The sequence below is a fragment of the Papio anubis genome, chromosome 6, assembly GCF_008728515.1.
Source record: "Papio anubis isolate 15944 chromosome 6, Panubis1.0, whole genome shotgun sequence".
NCBI classification, from domain to species: Eukaryota; Metazoa; Chordata; class Mammalia; order Primates; family Cercopithecidae; genus Papio; species Papio anubis.
The window spans coordinates 117,833,624-117,851,864 of record NC_044981.1 but is presented as its reverse complement, the minus strand read 5'-3'; the positions used below and the strand labels follow the sequence as shown (position 1 = coordinate 117,851,864).

The following is an 18,241-nucleotide window of genomic DNA, read 5'->3' as shown; positions in this document are numbered from 1 at the left end:
CACTGTCTGGTTCATGGATGATGTCTACTCACTGTATCCTCCCATAGTGGAAGTTAGTCTTTTATATGATATTGAACCCACTGATGACAGCTCTTCACTCATGCCCTAATCGCCTCCTAATACCATCACTATGGGAGTTAGGATTTTATTTTTTTTTCTTGTGGCAACCCCTGATTTATTTATTTTATTTTATTTTTTTATTATTATACTTTAAGTTCTAGGGTACATGTGCACAACGTGCAGGTTTGTTACATATGTATACTTGTGCCTTGTTGGTGTGCTGCACCCATCAACTCATCAGCACCCATCAACTCATCATTTACATCAGGTATAACTCCCAATGCCATTCCTCCTCCCTTCCCCCTCCCAATAATAGACCCCAGTGTGTGATGTTCCCTTTCCAGAGTCCAAGTGATCTCATTGATCAATTCCCACCTATGAGTGAGAACATGTGGTGTTTGGTTTTCTGTTCTTGCGATAGTTTGCTGAGAATGATGGTTTCCAGCTGCATCCATGTCCCTACAAAGGACACAAACTCATCTTTTTTTATGGCTGCATAGTATTCCATGGTGTATATGTGCCACATTTTTTTAATCCAGTCTGTCACTGATGGACATTTGGGTTGATTCCAAGTCTTTGCTATTGTGAATAGTGCCGCAATAAACATACATGTGCATGTGTCTTTATAGCAGCATGATTTATAATCCTTTGGGTATATACCCAGTAATGGGATGGCTGGGTCATATGGTATTTCTAGTTCTAGATCCTTGAGGAATCACCGTACTCTTTTCCACAATGGTTGAACCAGTTTACAATCCCACCAACAGTGTAAAAGTGTTTCTATTTCTCCACATCCTCTCCAGCACCTGTTTTTTACTGACTTTTTAGTGGTTGCCATTCTAACTGGTGTGAGATGGTATCTCATTGTGGTTTTGATTTGCATTTCTCTGATGGCCAGTGATGATGAGCATTTTTTTCATGTATCTGTTGGCTGTATGCATGTCTTCTTTTGAGAAATGTCTGTTCATATCCTTCGCCCATTTTTTGATGGGGTTGTTTGTTTTTTTCTCGTAAATTTGTTTGAGTTCTTTCTAGGTTCTGGATATTAGCCCTTTGTCAGATGAGTAGATTACAAAAATTTTCTCCCATTCTGTAGGTTGCCTGTTCACTCTGATGGTAGTATCTTTTGCTGTGCACAAGTTTTTTAGTTTAATTAGATCCCATTTGTCAATTTTGGCTTTTGTTGCTGTTGCTTTTGGTGTTTTAGACATGAAGTTCTTGCCCATGCCCATGTCCTGAATGGTATTACCTAGGTTTTTTTCTAGGGTTTTTATGGTATTAGGCCTAACATTCAAGTCTCTAATCCATCTTGAATTAATTTTCATATAAGGAGTAAGGAAAGGATCCAGTTTCAGCTTTCTACTTATGGCTAGCCAATTTTCCCAGCACCAATTATTAAATAGGGAATCCTTTCCCCATTTCTTGTTTTTCTCAGGTTTGTCAAAGATCAGATGGCTATAGATGTGTGGTATTATTTCTGAGGGCTCTGTTCTGTTCCATTGGTCGATATCTCTGTTTTGGTACCAGTACCATGCTGTTTTGGTTACTGTAGTCTTGTAGTATAGTTTGAAGTCAGGTAGTGTGATACCTCCAGCTTTGTTCTTTTGACTTAGGATTGTCTTGGCAATGCGGGCTCTATTTTGGTTCCATATGAACTTTAAAACAGTTTCTTCCAATTCTGTGAAGAAAGTCATTGGTAGCTTGATGGGAATGGCATTGAATCTATAAATTACCTTGGGCAGTATGGCCATTTTCATGATATTGATTCTTCCTATCCATGAGCATGGTATGTTCTTCCAGTTGTTTGTGTCCTCTTTGATTTCACTGAGCAGTGGTTTGTAGTTCTCCTTGAAGAGGTCCTTTACATCCCTTGTAAGTTGGATTCCTAGGTATTTTATTCTCTTTGAAGTAATTGTGAATGGAAGTTCATTCATGATTTGGCTCTGTTTGTCTGTTATTGGTGTATAAGAATGCTTGTGATTTTTACACATTAATTTTGTATCCTGAGACTTTGCTGAAATTGCTTATCAGCTTAAGGAGATTTTGAGCTGAGATGATGGGGTTTTCTAAATATACAATCATGTCATCTGCAAACAAGGACAATTTGACAACTTCTTTTCCTAACTGAATACCCCTGATTTCTTTCTCTTGCCTGATTTTCCTAGCCAGAACTTCCAACACTATGTTGAATAGGAGTGGTGAGAGAGGGCATCCCTGTCTTGTGCCAGTTTTCAAAGGGAATCCTTCCAGTTTTTTTCCCATTCAGTATGATATTGGCTGTGGGTTTGTCATAAATAGCTCTTATTATTTGGAGATGCGTTCCATCAATACCAAATTTATTGTGTGTTTTTAGCATGAAGGGCTGTTGAATTTTGTCAAAGGCCTTTTCTGCATCTATTGAGATAATCATGTGGTTTTAGTCTTTGGTTCTGTTTATATGCTGGATTACGTTTATTGATTTGCGTATGTTGAACCAGCCTTACATCCCAGGGATGAAGCCCACTTGATCATGGTGGATAAGCTTTTTGATGTGCTGCTGGATTTGGTTTGCCAGTATTTTATTGAGGATTTTTGCATCGATGTTCATCAGGGATATTGGTCTAAAATTCTCTTTTTTTGTTATGTCTCTGCCAGGCTTTGGTATCAGGATGATGTTGGCCTCATAAAATGAGTTAGGGAGGATTCCCTCTTTTTCTATTGATTGGAATAGTTTCAGAAGGAATGGTACCAGCTCCTCCTTGTATACCTCCAGTAGAATTCGGCTGTGAATCCATCTGGTCTTGGACATTTTTTGGTTGGTAGGCTATTAATTATTGCCTCAATTTCAGAGCCTGCTATAGGTCTATTCAGGGATTCAACTTCTTCCTGGTTTAGTCTTGGGAGAGTGTAAGTGTCCAGGAAATTATCCATTTCTTCTAGGTTTTCTAGTTTATTTGCATAGAGGTGTTTATAGTATTCTCTGATGGTAGTTTGTATTTCTGTGGGGTCAGTAGTGATATCCCCTTTATCATTTTTTATTGCATGTATTCGACTCTTCTCTCTTTTCTTTATTAGTCTTGCTAGTGGTCTATCAATTTTGTTGATCTTTTCAAAAAACCAGCTCCTGGATGCATTTATTTTTTGGAGGAGTTTTTTGTGTCTCTATCTCCTTCAGTTCTGCTCTGATCCTAGTTATTTCTTGCCTCTGCTAGCTTTTGAATGTGTTTGCTCTTGCTTCTCTAGTTCTTTTAATTATGATGTTAGGGTGTCAATTTTAGATCTTTCCAGCTTTCTCTTGTGGGCATTTAGCACTAAAATTTCCCTCTACACACTGCTTTAAATGTGTCTCAGAGATTCTGGTATGTTGTGTATTTGTTCTCATTGGTTTCAAAGAACATCTTTATGTCTGCCTTTATTTCGTTATGTACTCAGTAGTCTTTCAGGAGCAGGTTCTTCAATTTCCATGTAGTTGAGCGGTTTTGTTTGAGTTTCTTAGTCCTGAGTTCTAGTTTGATTGCACTGTGGTCTGAGAGACAGTTTGTTATAATTTCTGTTCTTTTACATTTGGTGAGGAGTGCTTTACTTCCAACTATGTGGTCAGTTTTGGAATAAGTGCGATGTGGTGCTGAGAAGAATATATATTCTGTTGATTTGGGGCGGAGAGTTCTGTAGATGTCTATTAGGTCCTCTTGGTGTGGAGTTGAGTTCAATTCCTGGATATCCGTGTTAACATTCTGTCTTGTTGATCTGTTCAATGTTGACAGTGGGGTGTTGAAGTCTCCCATTATTATTGTATGAGAGTCTAAGTCTCTTTGTAAGTCTCTAAAGACTTGCTTTATGAATCTGGGTGCTCCTGTATTGGGTGCATATATATTTAGGATAGTTAGCTCTTCCTGTTGAATTGATCCCTTTACCATTATGTAATGGCCTTCTTTGTCTCTTTTGATCTTTGATGGTTTAAAGTCTGTTTTATCAGTGACTAGGATTGCTACCCCTGCTTTTTTTTTATTCTCCATTTGCTTGGTAGATCTTCCTCCATCCCTTTATTTTGAGCCTATGTGTGTCTCTGCATGTGAGATGGGTCTTCTTTATACAGGAAACTGATGGGTGTTGACTCTTTATGCAATTTGCTGGTCTGTGTCTTTTAATTGGAGCATTTAGTCCATTTACATTTAAGGTTAATATTGTTATGTGTGAACTTGATCCTGTCATTGTGATATTAGCTGGTTATTTTGCACGTTAGTTGATGTAGTTTCTTCCTAGCATCTATGGTCTTTACATTTTGGCATGTTTTTGCAACAGCTGGTACCAGTTGTTCCTTTCCATGTTTAGTGCTTCCTTCAGGGTCTCTTGTAGGGCAGGCCTGGTGGTGACAAAATCTCTAAGCATTTGCTTGTCTATAAAGGATTTTATTTCTCCTTCACTTATGAAACTTAGTTTGGCTAGATATGAAATTCTGGGTTGAAAATTCTTTTCTTTAAAAATGCTGAATATTGGCCCCCACTCTCTTCTGGCTTGTAGATTTTCTGCCGAGAGATCTGCTGTTAGTCTGATGGGCTTCCCTTTGTGGGTAACCCAACCTTTCTCTCTGGCTGCCCTTAACATTTTTTCCTTTATTTCAACTTTGGCGAATCTGACAATTATGTGCCTTGGAGTTGCTCTTCTCGAGGAATATCTTTGTAGCATTCTTTGTATTCCCTGAATTTGAATATTGGCCTGCCTTACTAGGTTGGGGAAGTTCTCCTGGATGATATCCTGAAGAGTGTTTTCCAACTTGGTTCCATTTTCCCCCTCACTTTCAGGCACAGCAATCAGATGTAGATTTGGTCTTTTCACATAATCCCATATTTCTTGGAGGCTTTGTTCATTTTTTTTTCCTTTTTTTCTCTAGACTTCTCTTCTCACTTCATTTCATTCATTTGATCTTCAATCATTGATACTTTTTCTTCCAGTAGATCTAGTCGGTTACTGAAGCTTGTGCATTTGTCACGTATTTCTCCTGTCATGGTTTTTATCTCTATCAGTTTGTTTATGGCCTTCTCTGCATTGATTATTCTAGTTATCCATTCTTCCATTCTTTTTTCAAGATTTTTAGTTTCTTTGTGCTGGGTATGTAGTTCCTCCGTTAGCTCTGAGAAGTTTGATCGACTGAAGCCTTCTTCTCTCAACTCGTCAAAGTCATTCTCTGTCCAGCTTTGATCCGTTGCTGGCGATGAGCTGCATTCCTTTGGAGGGGGATATGTTCTCTGATTTTTTGAATTTCCAGCTTTTCTGCCCTGCTTTTTCCCCATCTTTGTGGTTTTATCTGCCTTTGGTCTTTGATGATGGTGACGTACTGATGGGGTTTTAGTGTTGGTGTCCTTTCTGTTTGTTAGTTTTCCTTCTAACAGTCAGGACCCTGAACTGTAGGTCTGTTGGAGATTGCTTGAGGTCCACTCCAGACCCTGTTTACCTGGGCATCAGCAGCAGAGGCTGCAGAAGATAGAATATTGCTTAACAGCAAGTGCTGCTATCTGATTCTTGCTCTGGAAGCTTTGTCTCAGGGGTGTACCCTGCTGTGTTAGGTGTCAGGTATCGGTCTGCACCTAGTAGGGGATGTCTCCCAGTTAGGCTACTCAGGGGTCAGGGACCCACTTGAGCAGGCAGTCTGTCCGTTCTCAGATCTCATCCTCCGTGCTGGGAAATCCAGTACTCTCTTCAAAGCTGTCAGACAGCTGTCAGACTCCACCAAGAGGCAGAGTCTACAGAGACAGGCAGGCCTCCTTGAGCTGCAGTGGGCTCCACCCAGTTCGAGCTTCCTGGAGGCTTTGTTTATCTACTTAAGCCTCAGCAATGGCGAGCACCCCTCCCCCAGCCTCACTGCCGCCTTGCAGTTAGATCTCAGACTGCTGTGCTAGCAATGACGGAGGCTCCGTGGGCATGGGACCCTCTGGGCCAGGTGTGGGATATAATCTCCTGGTGTGCCGTTTGCTAAGACCCTTGGTAAACTGCAGTATTAGAGTGGGAGTTACCCGATTTTCCAGGTGTTGTGTGTCTCAGTTTCCCTTGGCTAGGAAAGGGATTTCCTTCCCCCTTGTGCTTCCCAGGTGAGGGGATGCCTCGCCCTGCTTCAGCTCTCGCTGGTCGGGCTGCACCAGCTGACCAGCACCAATTGTCCGTCACTCCCCAGTGAGATGAACCCGGTACCTCAGGTGAAAATGCAGAAATCACCTGTCTTCTGTGTCACTCGTGCTGGGAGCTGGAGGCTGGAGCTGTTCCTATTCAGCCATCTTGCTCCGGACCTCTGGGAGTTAGGATTTCAACCCGTAAATTTTGGTAACACATAGACATTCAAACTATAGCAAGTAGTTTCATTTCTACACAGAATTGTTCTGAAAATCAAATGAAATAATGGAAATGGAAGTAATTTAGGAATAGTAAAGTGCTGAAGGGCAATATATAATTTTATTCAATTATGTATATTCTGTCAAAAGCAACCTTGTTTTCCAATTACCAAGAGTAATGTTTTAAAATTATATTACATTAATTCATACTTATATAAATCTACATTATTACAATTAGGGCTAATGATTATACATTTGTAGATTCAGAGCAATATTTGAAGAAATGTGATACCTACCTGTAATTATTTATCTTACTGAACATCATCAGTCATAATTATTGAACAGTCTAAGCATAGTTTCACCTTAGCCTTGCATCCAAGAATTCCCTTCCTAAGAGTTTATTTAATAGTTTTTGGCCAGTGTTCTAACATAAACATAAGTCTCTAACTTATCCTGAGTCTTTTCTTAAAATCAAAATCTCTTACGGTTGTGTAAGAGATTACTCTATATTTCAGGGCAGTTTTTTTTTTTTCTTTAGGTCCTTGAAAATGTCCTTTTTCTCTGCTGTCGTATTCTATTGATCAAGAAGAGTCTTTAGTGTATATGCATGTATAATTTAGAATTGTCAATTACTGGACTGAAAGGACCCTAAGAAGTAAGTTAGTCCAGTCCCCTTATTTATGGTAGAGGAACATGAGATCCACAGTATAGTTTAAGGAAACCTGAGTTTTCATCCCTCCTTTCCTCTCTTACTTTCATTTACTTACTATATGCCTGGCAGTTTATTTTGCTTTTTAAGGAAAAATAGGTTTATTTTTAAAAGAAATTAATTCCCTATTTAAAGCATACACAAGACAACATCTTTCATTTAGTCCTAAACTTGATTATGTATTCTCATTATAATATTCCAGTGATGTTCTGGAAATACATTTCAAGGATGTCATCATAAACTTATTGGTAAATATCAAACAAAGCTACTGACTTTGAGGGAAAATTTTCAGTAATTTTTTTTATCTACCCAGAGATACTCATCCCACTGTATATCTGGGATTTTTCTGAACATTCTCAAATTTTAACAAAGTTATTTTTTTTCCATTGCATGCATCAATATGCTAAATTCTCCACTATAATCCAAGTAAAATAATGATAGTGTGTGAAAACCAGTGTATTTTCTAATACTGCCCATGATAGAGTGAAATTACAGCATAAAGAGTAGCCAGGAATCTATAGTATAAACATTATCTCGCTCCAAGTATCTTGCAACAAATAGCTACTAATAGGACTATACATAGCACATAGAACACAGCAATCCTGAATTGTAGTATATGTGTAAAACCATTTAAAGCATTTTTTCTCAACCTTTTTTTATCATTAACCTCCTTTTCAATTATTATAATTAAATTCAAATTAAATTAAATAGCTTTAATTATATATTTCTTCCTAATGAGAAAAATTAATACTAAAAGATTTTGTTGGGTAGGATGATTTTGGAAGGTCATAATCCATATCTAAGATTTTTTTCACCCCAACAACCAATTTTTGTCTCCAGTTGAGAATGTAAGGGTTAAAGTTGAAATAAATTAAATAGCCTTTAACTTTATTAAAGAGAAAAAAACCTAATGAATAACAGTGGAGGTTGAGATAGTTGACTTCTAGACCATCTCTGTTCCATACTTGCTGTGCCATCAGGGAAGAAATCATGTCTCTTTATTTTCTTGTTTGGGAGAATACAGTAATAGCATAAAACCTAATAGCTTGGAAAAATCACTTAATCTCACTGGACTGAGTGAGGCTATTAATTGAAAGAATTGGTATACATCAGTTGTTTTCAATTCTGGCTGCACTTTCCTAGGGCATATAAAAGATATCAATGCTCAGTTATATTTACCGAGACCAATTAAGCCAGTCTCTGGAGGATATGGTCTCAACCTATAGTGTAAATCAGAATCACCTGATGGGCTTGTTAAGCCACAGATTGGTAGGCCCCACTTTCAGAGCTGCTGATTCAGCAAGTTTTGGGTGGGGCCTGCAAATGTGAATTATCAAGTTCTCAGGTAATGTTATGCTATTAGTCTATTGACCACACTTTGAGAACTGCTGGACTAGGCATTTTTGTAAGATTGAATGTGTGTGTGTGTGCGTGTGTGTGTGTGTCCCCAGGTGAATTCTTATCTCAAAAGTATTCGTATACAAAATTTCAATAAGGTTCTTTTAAGTTCTAGGATACTGAGATTTTAATATAATAAGAGCTGTTAAACATCAAGATGGCCTATAGAAAGGAGACCTATGGACAAATATCAACTTCTTGGTCAGTTTTCATTAAAAACTTGTTTCTTAAAGCCTTTTACAGTATTTTGTTGAAAATTAACTTTTTTTAGCTGCATATGTAGGTCTTCACTTCATTTTTCAGTAAAGATAACTTATTTGGTTATCAGTGTCTCATCATTTGACAAGAGCAATGGAAGGTTTGGATAGTGACCAGCTGTTTTTGAATTGCTTGAAGAGAATCTTGTAAATTTGTAGTCTAGAGGTAATTCTGTGATTGCTTCGATACTTGGAATTGCAGCAGTGCTATAGGTACTGATTCTTTTACAAGACCATGTATAAACCAAGAAGTCTTCTGTATTTTCCAGTCCCGAAACTGAATCAATAAAAAAGAGTGCCATCTTTTAGATAAAGTATTTAGAGGCTTTGCCTTTGGCCTTTCATATTTTCCTTTCTTCTCTAGAGGCTCTGACTTCTTAGGCCTCTGACTCCTCACGCCTTCATCCCCTCTGAGTTCTTCTAGGATCTAAGACACAAGAGAGGTCCTGGTATAGAAAAAAAACACAGCCCCCGTTTACGTGAAATTTACATTCAAGGGAGATCCTGTGCTTATCCTTAAACTTAGAGTTCTTGTTCTCTGTGTTTTGAGAAATCATTTCCCAAGAGGTTATGGCTGAGCTGTGAACTGCACATTGTTATCCCAAAGCTCTGGTTGTCTTTGCCCAGTCATCCACTTCTATAACCCCCAATTTTTCTCCTTGGTGTTTTAGTCTGTCTTTTGGTGCTATAACAGAATGCCAGGGACTGAGTCATGTATAAAGAACAGATTTATTTGACTCACACTTCTGGAGGCTGAGCTCACAGTTCCAGGGGCAGGGAAGTTCAAATCAAGGGGCTAGTATCTGATGAGGGTCTTCAGGCTGTGTCACCTCATGGTGGAAGGCACAAAGGCAAGAGAGTGTTCGTGACAGAGAGGAGATGGAAGCTGAACTTATCCTTTGAGCCCACTCCCTCTATAACTAACCCACTCCCACTGTGATAATGACATTAGTCCATTCATGAAGGTCCAGCCCTCATGACCTGATCATCTCTTAAAGGTGGCTCCTCTTAATGTCAGCACAGTGTCACTTCAATTTCATCATGAGTTTTGGAGGGGATATTCAAACCACAGCACTTTGTTATGATTCAGGCAAGCTTTCAGTTCATGTACCCATTTATTTCTAATCTCTTCTTTAAGGGAATATAGAACTCTTTTCAATTATAACATTATGATGTAGCTTTAAACGAAACATGAAATAACTTTTAAAACCAATTTTTTCAGGTATATTTTAGCTTACTGGAATAAAGTTGCTTCTCTTTTCATTTAGTCTTGTATATTATTTTAAATTCTGTTAGTATTTTTTCTGATCTCTTACTTTTTAGGTCTTTTCCGTTTTGTAATAAAATTAAAAAATATTTTTAGCTACAAAAATCTCTTGTCTTACAGCTCAAAAGTACGTAATTAGAATCAGTCAAGATCAACTCTCAGATGGCTTGATACTAATATTAGCCAAGGTTTTTTATTCCCTAAAATTTCCCATGGAAAGTAGGGGACCTTGTACTTGATTTCTAATTCATTCTCTAATCTTAAGGTAATAGTTTGAATTACTTTATTTCAAGCAACACAGTACTGATTAATCTGACATAAACTCTCACTGCTAATTTAAGATGTCTAAAGAATATCAGATGGAATTTTGTGAAGAGACAAAGAACTTAACACTAACTTAATTATTCCAAAATATATGATCTCATAAATGCAAGTTTTGAATGCCGCTGTATACAACCTTTATGGGTTGATTTATAGAAGCTCATATATTCTAAGTCTTCCCATTCCTAACTATCTTTATATATTCTAGTCCTTTATATGTACATAAATGATTTAATGACTCCTTTTCATAGGGGTAGTCTGTGATAATGGTAGTGCCAATCATTTCATTCCCCATCCGTCCATCCATTCATCCATCCATCCATCCACCTATCCACACTATTCACCAAATGCCTTAATGTTAAAGTTGATGCTTATGTACGAAGAGCAATAAGGTACAGCCTCTGCACCTCAGTGATATATTTTAATAATTCCTATTACTAAAAGCCTTGTGCTTGTAGTTTGTTGGCTGTATCCAGAGAGAATACTTTACATTTAAATGTTTAGGTGATGGCTCTGAGATTTCCCTTTAGAATGCTACTATAAAGCAATGCTTTAACGCATCTCCTATGTTCAAACACCTAGCAGTTATAGATCAGATATAAAAAACAGAAAACCAAACATGGCATTGTGGGCTCTAAAACATGACAGTCATTCTACAGGCCAGAAACAAAGCAGAAAAGCAAACTAGCTTTTCTGCTTGTTGAAGGGAACTAGCTTTTCTGCTTGTTAGCTTTTCTGATGTTGATGCTGCTGGAAAAATGTAGCAGACCCTGGTGATGAGCAGGCAGGAAGCCCCATAGCAAAGATTGGGTTCAAAACCCTTCTCTTACACACGGAAATGAGTGATTCACAGATTGGCTTCCTTTCCTTCTGTAGTGTAAATGCCCCAGGAACTGCTATTATGAAACATCAGTGTATTGTTGACCCTTAATTAAATGTATGTACTTTCTTGGGTGTTTTAACCAGTGTCTCAGAATGTTGATATATTTTCAGCAACATCAATAATAAATACTTTGTTCAGTGCTTCAACAATACATGAACATTTGAGACCTGGGGCCTAGCACATAGTAAACACTCAGTAAAAGGTGGCTGATATCTTTTCCCATAATTGGTGGGAGTCTTTTCTGATAGTTTTGATCATTTTTATTTTGTTTAAAACTATATAGGCTACATGAGCAGTTTTAACTCAGTAAAACTGTATTAATACCTGTTATTTACCACCTAGTATAACCCAACAGAAATAACTTTCAATTACTGTCTAGATTAACCTGTCAAATTAGACAAGGGTCATCTTCCAGTCTTTGCAAGTAAAGTTTGGTAAACAGCACAATCATATTATTTTTTTCATGTAAGTACATATTTGATTCCCCCAAATGTTAAAATAAATTGCTACTTAAAAAACATGTAGTGTTTTAAGGACTGTTTTAAAATCAATGGATAGGCCGGGCACTGTGGCTTACACCTGTAATCCCAGCACTTTGGGAAGCCGAAGCGGGTGGATCACTTGAGGCCAGGAGTTCGAGATTAGGCTGGCCAACATGGTGAAACCCCATCTCTACTAAAAATATAAAAATTAATCAGGTGTGGTGGTGGGTGCCTATAATCTCAGCTACTTGGGGGGGTTGAGGCAGGAGAATCACTTGAACCCAGGGGACAGTGCTTGCAATGAGCCAAGATCACACCACTGCACTCCAGCCTGGGTAACAGATTGAGACTCCCGTCTCAAAAAAAAAAAAACAAAAAAGCTAACTTACTAATTAAATAATAAAATAAATGGATAAAGTTGAATCTTCCCATCTAATGACTTAAATCAAATTTTTAGTATCATTTTTGAAGCTTTGAAGAAGCTGAGGTCACGTATATGCAACTTCCCTTTCAAGAATGTGAGCTTATCGTTCAGTCAACAATTACTTATAATGCACCTACAATGTGTATAGCATTTGTAATGTTATGGATTTACTCTAGTCAAATACTCTTGAGTGGATAAAATTGCAGATGCAGATTTTACTGTTCAATTTGCACTTCATTTTCATAACAATGTAAATATTAAGTTATATAGGGGCAATTATCAGAGCTCTAATACCCTTTCTCCAATAGAACGCATATTTGATGTTAGAAAAGCAAATCTAGAATAATTGAAAGTGCATGATTCAGGTGTAATTTCTTGTTTGTGTGTTCTTTCCCTCAGGGCTACTCTGGCTTTTGCTTAACCCGCTTGATTCCTATATTCAAGCTTTATTATATAAGACTCAGAACATATCTGGCCTTAAGCTGAATTACCAAGAACATTAGCAAACTTACTCATTAAAATAACAAATTCTAACATTGTCTTTAAAACAACAACACCCTACCGTTACATTTAGGCTGTGTGTGTGTGTGTGTGTGCGCGCGTGCAAACGTAGGTGTGGTAGAATTTTTTTTTCCCTGCTAAAGTAATCGGAGACTCTGCCTGCAGTTCTGTAATTTTGAGGTCTTGCTGTGTTAGAAGGTTGCCTACAGTGGGAAACTGGTCTTTTTCTGAAATTAAAAACAAATTAATTTCCAAGTTCCTCTCCAACCTTTGCCAATCTATGTTGACTTCCTCCTTATTAAACGCTCAGCTCCCTAAAGCCTGTTAGTTAAGCTGTTACTTGTGTGCAGGCCTGAAGCAGCGGTTCTCTCAGTGAGCCTGCACCTACCTGCCACACCCCAGTTGTCTGCACGTGGTCTTGTCTCCTAATCGTAATATGTAATACTGCAACCTTACCCCAAAGGGCCATAGAATATCCATGTTTAGAGGGAAAGGTGAGACAGCCTAATAGGTGTCACTCTCTGGTGGTAAAATTAAGAGTGGATCACAAATGTAGGCAAGAAACAGAGGCCTGTAAAACCAATGAACCCCTTTACAAAACAATCATTTTACTGCTTCTGTACATATTTAGCCCAGAGACAATTTATTTTATCTAGCAGTTCACGTATTCATTCAGGTTGAAACTTCTATATTGGACCTGATGTTTGCCACATACTTTCCTAGGTGCCAAGCATGCATGAGTTTGTAAGACTATTTTTGCCATTGTGGAGCTCACTTCACTGTCTAGCAGTGATGCAGGCATGAAAACAAGTAACTACAGTAGATATGAAAAGTGCTGTAATACAGGCACGGACACACAGCCAAGGAGACACGAATCACGATTATTTGTGCTTGGGAAGATTGGGAAAGGCTGCATAGAGTAAGATGCTTTTGAGCTGAAAGACACCTTGGAATAAGTAAGAAATCACTAAAGGTTGTTGCCAAAATGCTTTAGGGAGAAAATCCTCCAAATGAGCCATGGCATGTTTTGGAGTACGCAATAGAGTAAGGGGTGCTGCTTACTTCCTTTTGTGATGATACATGGAATAAGGCTGAAAGAAGAAAATACAAGTTCAGCACCTAATCCAGTGCCACATTAGAATAAGTACTAATTGAGGATCCCTTAGCTGAAATATTTGGGACCAAAAGTATTTAGATTTGGATTTTTTCATATTTTGGAATATTTGCATTACACTTCCCAGGTGACCATCCCTAATCAGAAAATCTGAAATCCAAAATGTGCCTATGAGCATTTCCTTTGAGTACCATATTGACACTCAGAAATGTTTGGATTTTGGTATATTTTAGATTTTGGATTAGAGATACTCAACCTGTATTGCATGTATTAGCTGGATGAAGGAATACATTTATGTGTGCATGTATTTTAAAGAGTACAGGGGGCTGGAAGTGGTGGCTCATGCCTGTAATCCCAGCACTTTGGGAGGCTGATGCAAGAGAATAGCTTGAACCCGGGAGGCGGAGGTTGCCATGAGCCGAGATTGCGACATTGCACTCCAGCCTGGGAAACAAGAGCGAAACTCCGTCTCAAAAAAAAAAAAAAAATACAAGGAAGGATACTATTTTATTACTATGAAAAGCAAAAGAATTTCTGTCTTATTTTTAACATTGATATTTAGTATTCTGATTCAGGCATTATTTTTGATGTCCGTGAGGTGGAACCAAAATGAATTTTGTGTATTAACTGCTCATTGAGGGATGTTAACTAAAACTTTCAAAGCACTATATAGGAGATTTTTTTTAAAATTTATTTTGTCTGTATACCAATGGAAAGTAAGTCTGTTTTCCTTCTCTTTTTTCACGTAGTTTTATTAGTGCTATCAAATTTAATGAGTCCTCTGCCCTTTTCTGCTGTCATTCTCTAATGACTTCAGATCCATATATGCTGATTTAACTTTGAAAGCAAGTTGGGAAAAAAGTAAATTACATTCTAGCAGATTTATCTCATGTTTGCATCATTTATTTTTTTCTGCTTATATTCTCCAGTAAGCAGTTAACTGCTTTTTTGAAACCAAAAGCTAAAGAAGCCTGCTGTACCAACAATACCTCTATTTGTTATAGTTCAGCTGCCCTGCATTTAGGGCCAGCTTCTCGGGTGTACCGTGCAGTCACACAGGGCTCTGCTCTTACAAGGTTTCTGCACTTGGCTTAATGTTCTTCTGCTGCCATCTTGAGATTCTTAGTAATATTTGGACAAGGGACCCTGTCACGCTGAGGTCTGCAATCACATAGCCAGACCTGCTTACATTGCGAAGAACATTAACGTATATGTTCTGACACACGTAAAATGTAACACAACATTGAATGCCTCTTAAAACTTGCTTCAAGCATCTTTCCATCTCCTTCCAGGTAAGGAAGCCATCCTGAGCCCCACTCTGAGTTACATGCCGCTTAGAATTTGCGATGTCTCTGTTTGTTAGTGTTGGCTGAGCTTTGTCTAGGGGTGGTGCATTCCAAGACCTCACCTTTCCTGTTGACTGATTAATTGTTCCTTGCACTCTACTTGACTTCTAGAACACTGCACTCTTCTGATGTTTTTCTTACCACACTGGTAGCTCCTTCTCAGTTTCCCTTCCTGGTTCTTCCTTCTCTCCCCTGTCTCCTAAAATTGGAATGTGTCACTTGTCAGGCCATGTCACCTTCTCTATATTCACTCCTTCTTGGGTTTAAATGTGCCATCTATATGCCAAGCACTCCCAAATATATATCAGTTTACATGTCATCTCTACTTGAGTGTGTAATAAACACCTCACACTTAATATGACCAAACTGACTTCCTGAATTGACCCCTATAACATGTTCTACCCAGTGTTCTGCATTTCAGTTGGTAGGAATCTTATTTCAGTTGCTTAGGTAACAAATAATAATCACCTTCAGTCCTGTCTTTCTCTCATTTTCAGTCTCTTAGGAAATCCTGTTGGTTCTCTGTTCAAAATATAGAACCTGAATCTACCACCTGTCACTCCTCTGTCTCTGGAAGTATCAGTCCAGCAACCAGAGTGTTCCTACTAAGATAAATCAAACTCTGCAGGGGCTTCCTAACTTATTCAGAGGAAAAGCCACAGTTCTTGGAATGGTCTGCAAGGCCCTACCCAATCTGACCTACCCCCTACTCACACCTTGCTCATTTCCTCTCTTGCTGTTTTTTCTCTTGCACACTGGTTTCAGCCTCACTGGTCCCTTGCTGAGCTTTCAGTTACAGTGCCAGGCTATCTGCTCTGCCACGAATGCCCCTCCTTTTTTTCTTTTTTTTTGAGACGGAGTCTTGCTCTGTCGCCCAGGCTGGAGTGCAGTGGCGCCATCTCGGCTCACTGCAAGCTCCGCCTCCTGGGTTCACGCCGTTCTCCTGCCTCAGCCTCCCTAGCAGCTGAGACTACAGGTGCCCGCCACCGCACCCGACTAATTTTTATTTTATTTTATTTTTTTAATTTTTAGTAGAGATGGAGTTTCATCATGTTAGCTGGGATGATCTCAATCTCCTGACCTTGTGATTCGCCCCCCTCAGCTTCCCAAAGTGCTGGGATTACAGTCATGAGCCACCGTGCCTGGCGCAGAGAATGCCCGTTTTTTAACTCAGCTTCTCTAGTTGAACTACAGCTCCCTCTGAGCACTCCTTCTCTCTCACTCTCTCTTTGTTTCCCTCTTTCTCGCTCTCTCCCTCCCTCCCCCCGACCCTTTTCTACTTCTTTCTGTTTCTATAGCATTTATCAGAATATAACACAATGACTTATTTTCTATGTCTTTTTTTTATGCCTGGTACTCTGGATGCTCGATAGAAGTTGAATGTTGACTGAGAGAACTATACCCAAAGGGAACATGTCTTTTGGTGTGAATGTTCCTTTTGTCTCTTTATTTCTCAGTAATTCTTTTGTATTCATTTGCGTTCTAAAGAATATTAGATTTTGAAAATATTCCTACTTTAAATAGGAATCTTTAATAAAGGTTATAGCTGACATAGAAGTGTAAGCAATAATCTTTTCTCAAGAGCTAGAAATCATTTCAGTTACATATTTGAAATGTAAACAAATTAAATAACACAATTGCACTTTATGCCTTGATACTGTAGTCAGTTCAGAGGTTATCTTTTCTCTATCTTAATACTGCCTAAATCGTTCAACTCAAGAATGGGAAAGATTTTTATGTAAGGGAAAATGAATTGGCATACCTTTAATTGTTTAGATAGTTTTAAAAATATATCTTATTTTTTTTAGCTGTATGTGCTGAATATTGCCAGATTCTTCCGTGTTTGTGCTTCTCTCTGTTGTAGAAATGTAATACCTTTGAAAGCTAGATGAGTTGAGATTTTTAACAAACACAGGGAGTAGCTTAAACATATGGAGTCTCTCATTCAGTGACTATGTGGTCACGCATTATATGTTATAAATAAATCTAGCCTGAGGTCACTGAAGCAAAATATAAAGGGAAAGTTTTATGATTGTTACAAATATAAAAAACAGGCTTCTAAAACACATTTGTAATTCTTAATAATACTGTTCTTTGAAAGTAGTAATTTATTCAATGCTAAATGAGCTCAATTCTAGTGGGCATTCCTTTTTTAAAAGTATAATTTTAATTATGAAAATAATAACATATTGCAGAGTTTATAAAATAAGGAATAAAAACATGGCCATAATTTCATCACCATAACGACCCTTTTCTTTTTGCATATTTACCTTTTGCATAGTTTCAGCTGGGTGCAGAGTTTTTATGTTGTCTTTTTCACTTAGATACATGTCATGCCTATTTCTTCACATTGCTATGTGGTCATTATCACAATAATTTTTCAAGGTTGCATAATGATCTCTAGTGTGGCCATATCATAGAACCTAAATATATTCCAGGTGTTGGAGATTTAAGTTTCTTTCAATTTTTTAAAAATCATAAATAATATTAAAATGAACACTTTTGTGTTTATAGCTTTTTTGGATCATTTTCTTAGGATATATTCCCAAAGGCGAAATTCCTGTTTCACACAATATGAACATAATAATGACTCTTGATATATTGCCAGCCTACTTTCTCAAATAATCAAACCAATTTTTTGCCTCCAGCAATGTGTGAAAGTGAAGCTTTACTGTACCCTGGCCTGTGATTTCTCATTTTTGTTCTATTTTTAGTGATCCTTGTATTGTTAGCATTAAAATACTAGTACCTCATAAATGTATAGAAATTTAGAAAACAATTTTGGAATATCAGACACCTGAGTCAGGGTTCTCTCCACAAAGAGGAAGAAGAGAACTGGTTCGATGTTTAGGTTAGTCATGCCTAGAAGGATAGGAGAAAAGCTGTCCATGGTTTGTTAAACACATTAGTTGAAAAAATTTATATTTATCCCAAATTAGTGTGTGTGATGTCATCTAGCTGACCATTTATACCTCCTTAGAGCATTGCTTTGCCCTTTTATTCTGTAACAAATTGATTCACAAAAAAAACCACTACATTTATTTCTTTGCTCTTTAAGAATCTAAACTAATATAAGAGTCTTGCAACACATTTTTCTGCTTATGAAACATTTTGGCTTCATCTTGGAGAATCACATAATTCCCTTCTCTTCTCCCCTCCCCTCCCCTCCCCTCCCCT

The 18,241-nt window shown here is 37.9% G+C and overlaps 1 protein-coding gene across 15 annotated transcripts in view; it reads left to right on the top strand.

Moving 5' to 3' along the window:
- UTRN (utrophin) overlaps window positions 1-18,241 on the top strand; it is a 590,704-nt gene that overhangs the window by 430,633 nt on the left and 141,830 nt on the right. The gene's annotated exons all lie outside the window — the stretch shown is intronic.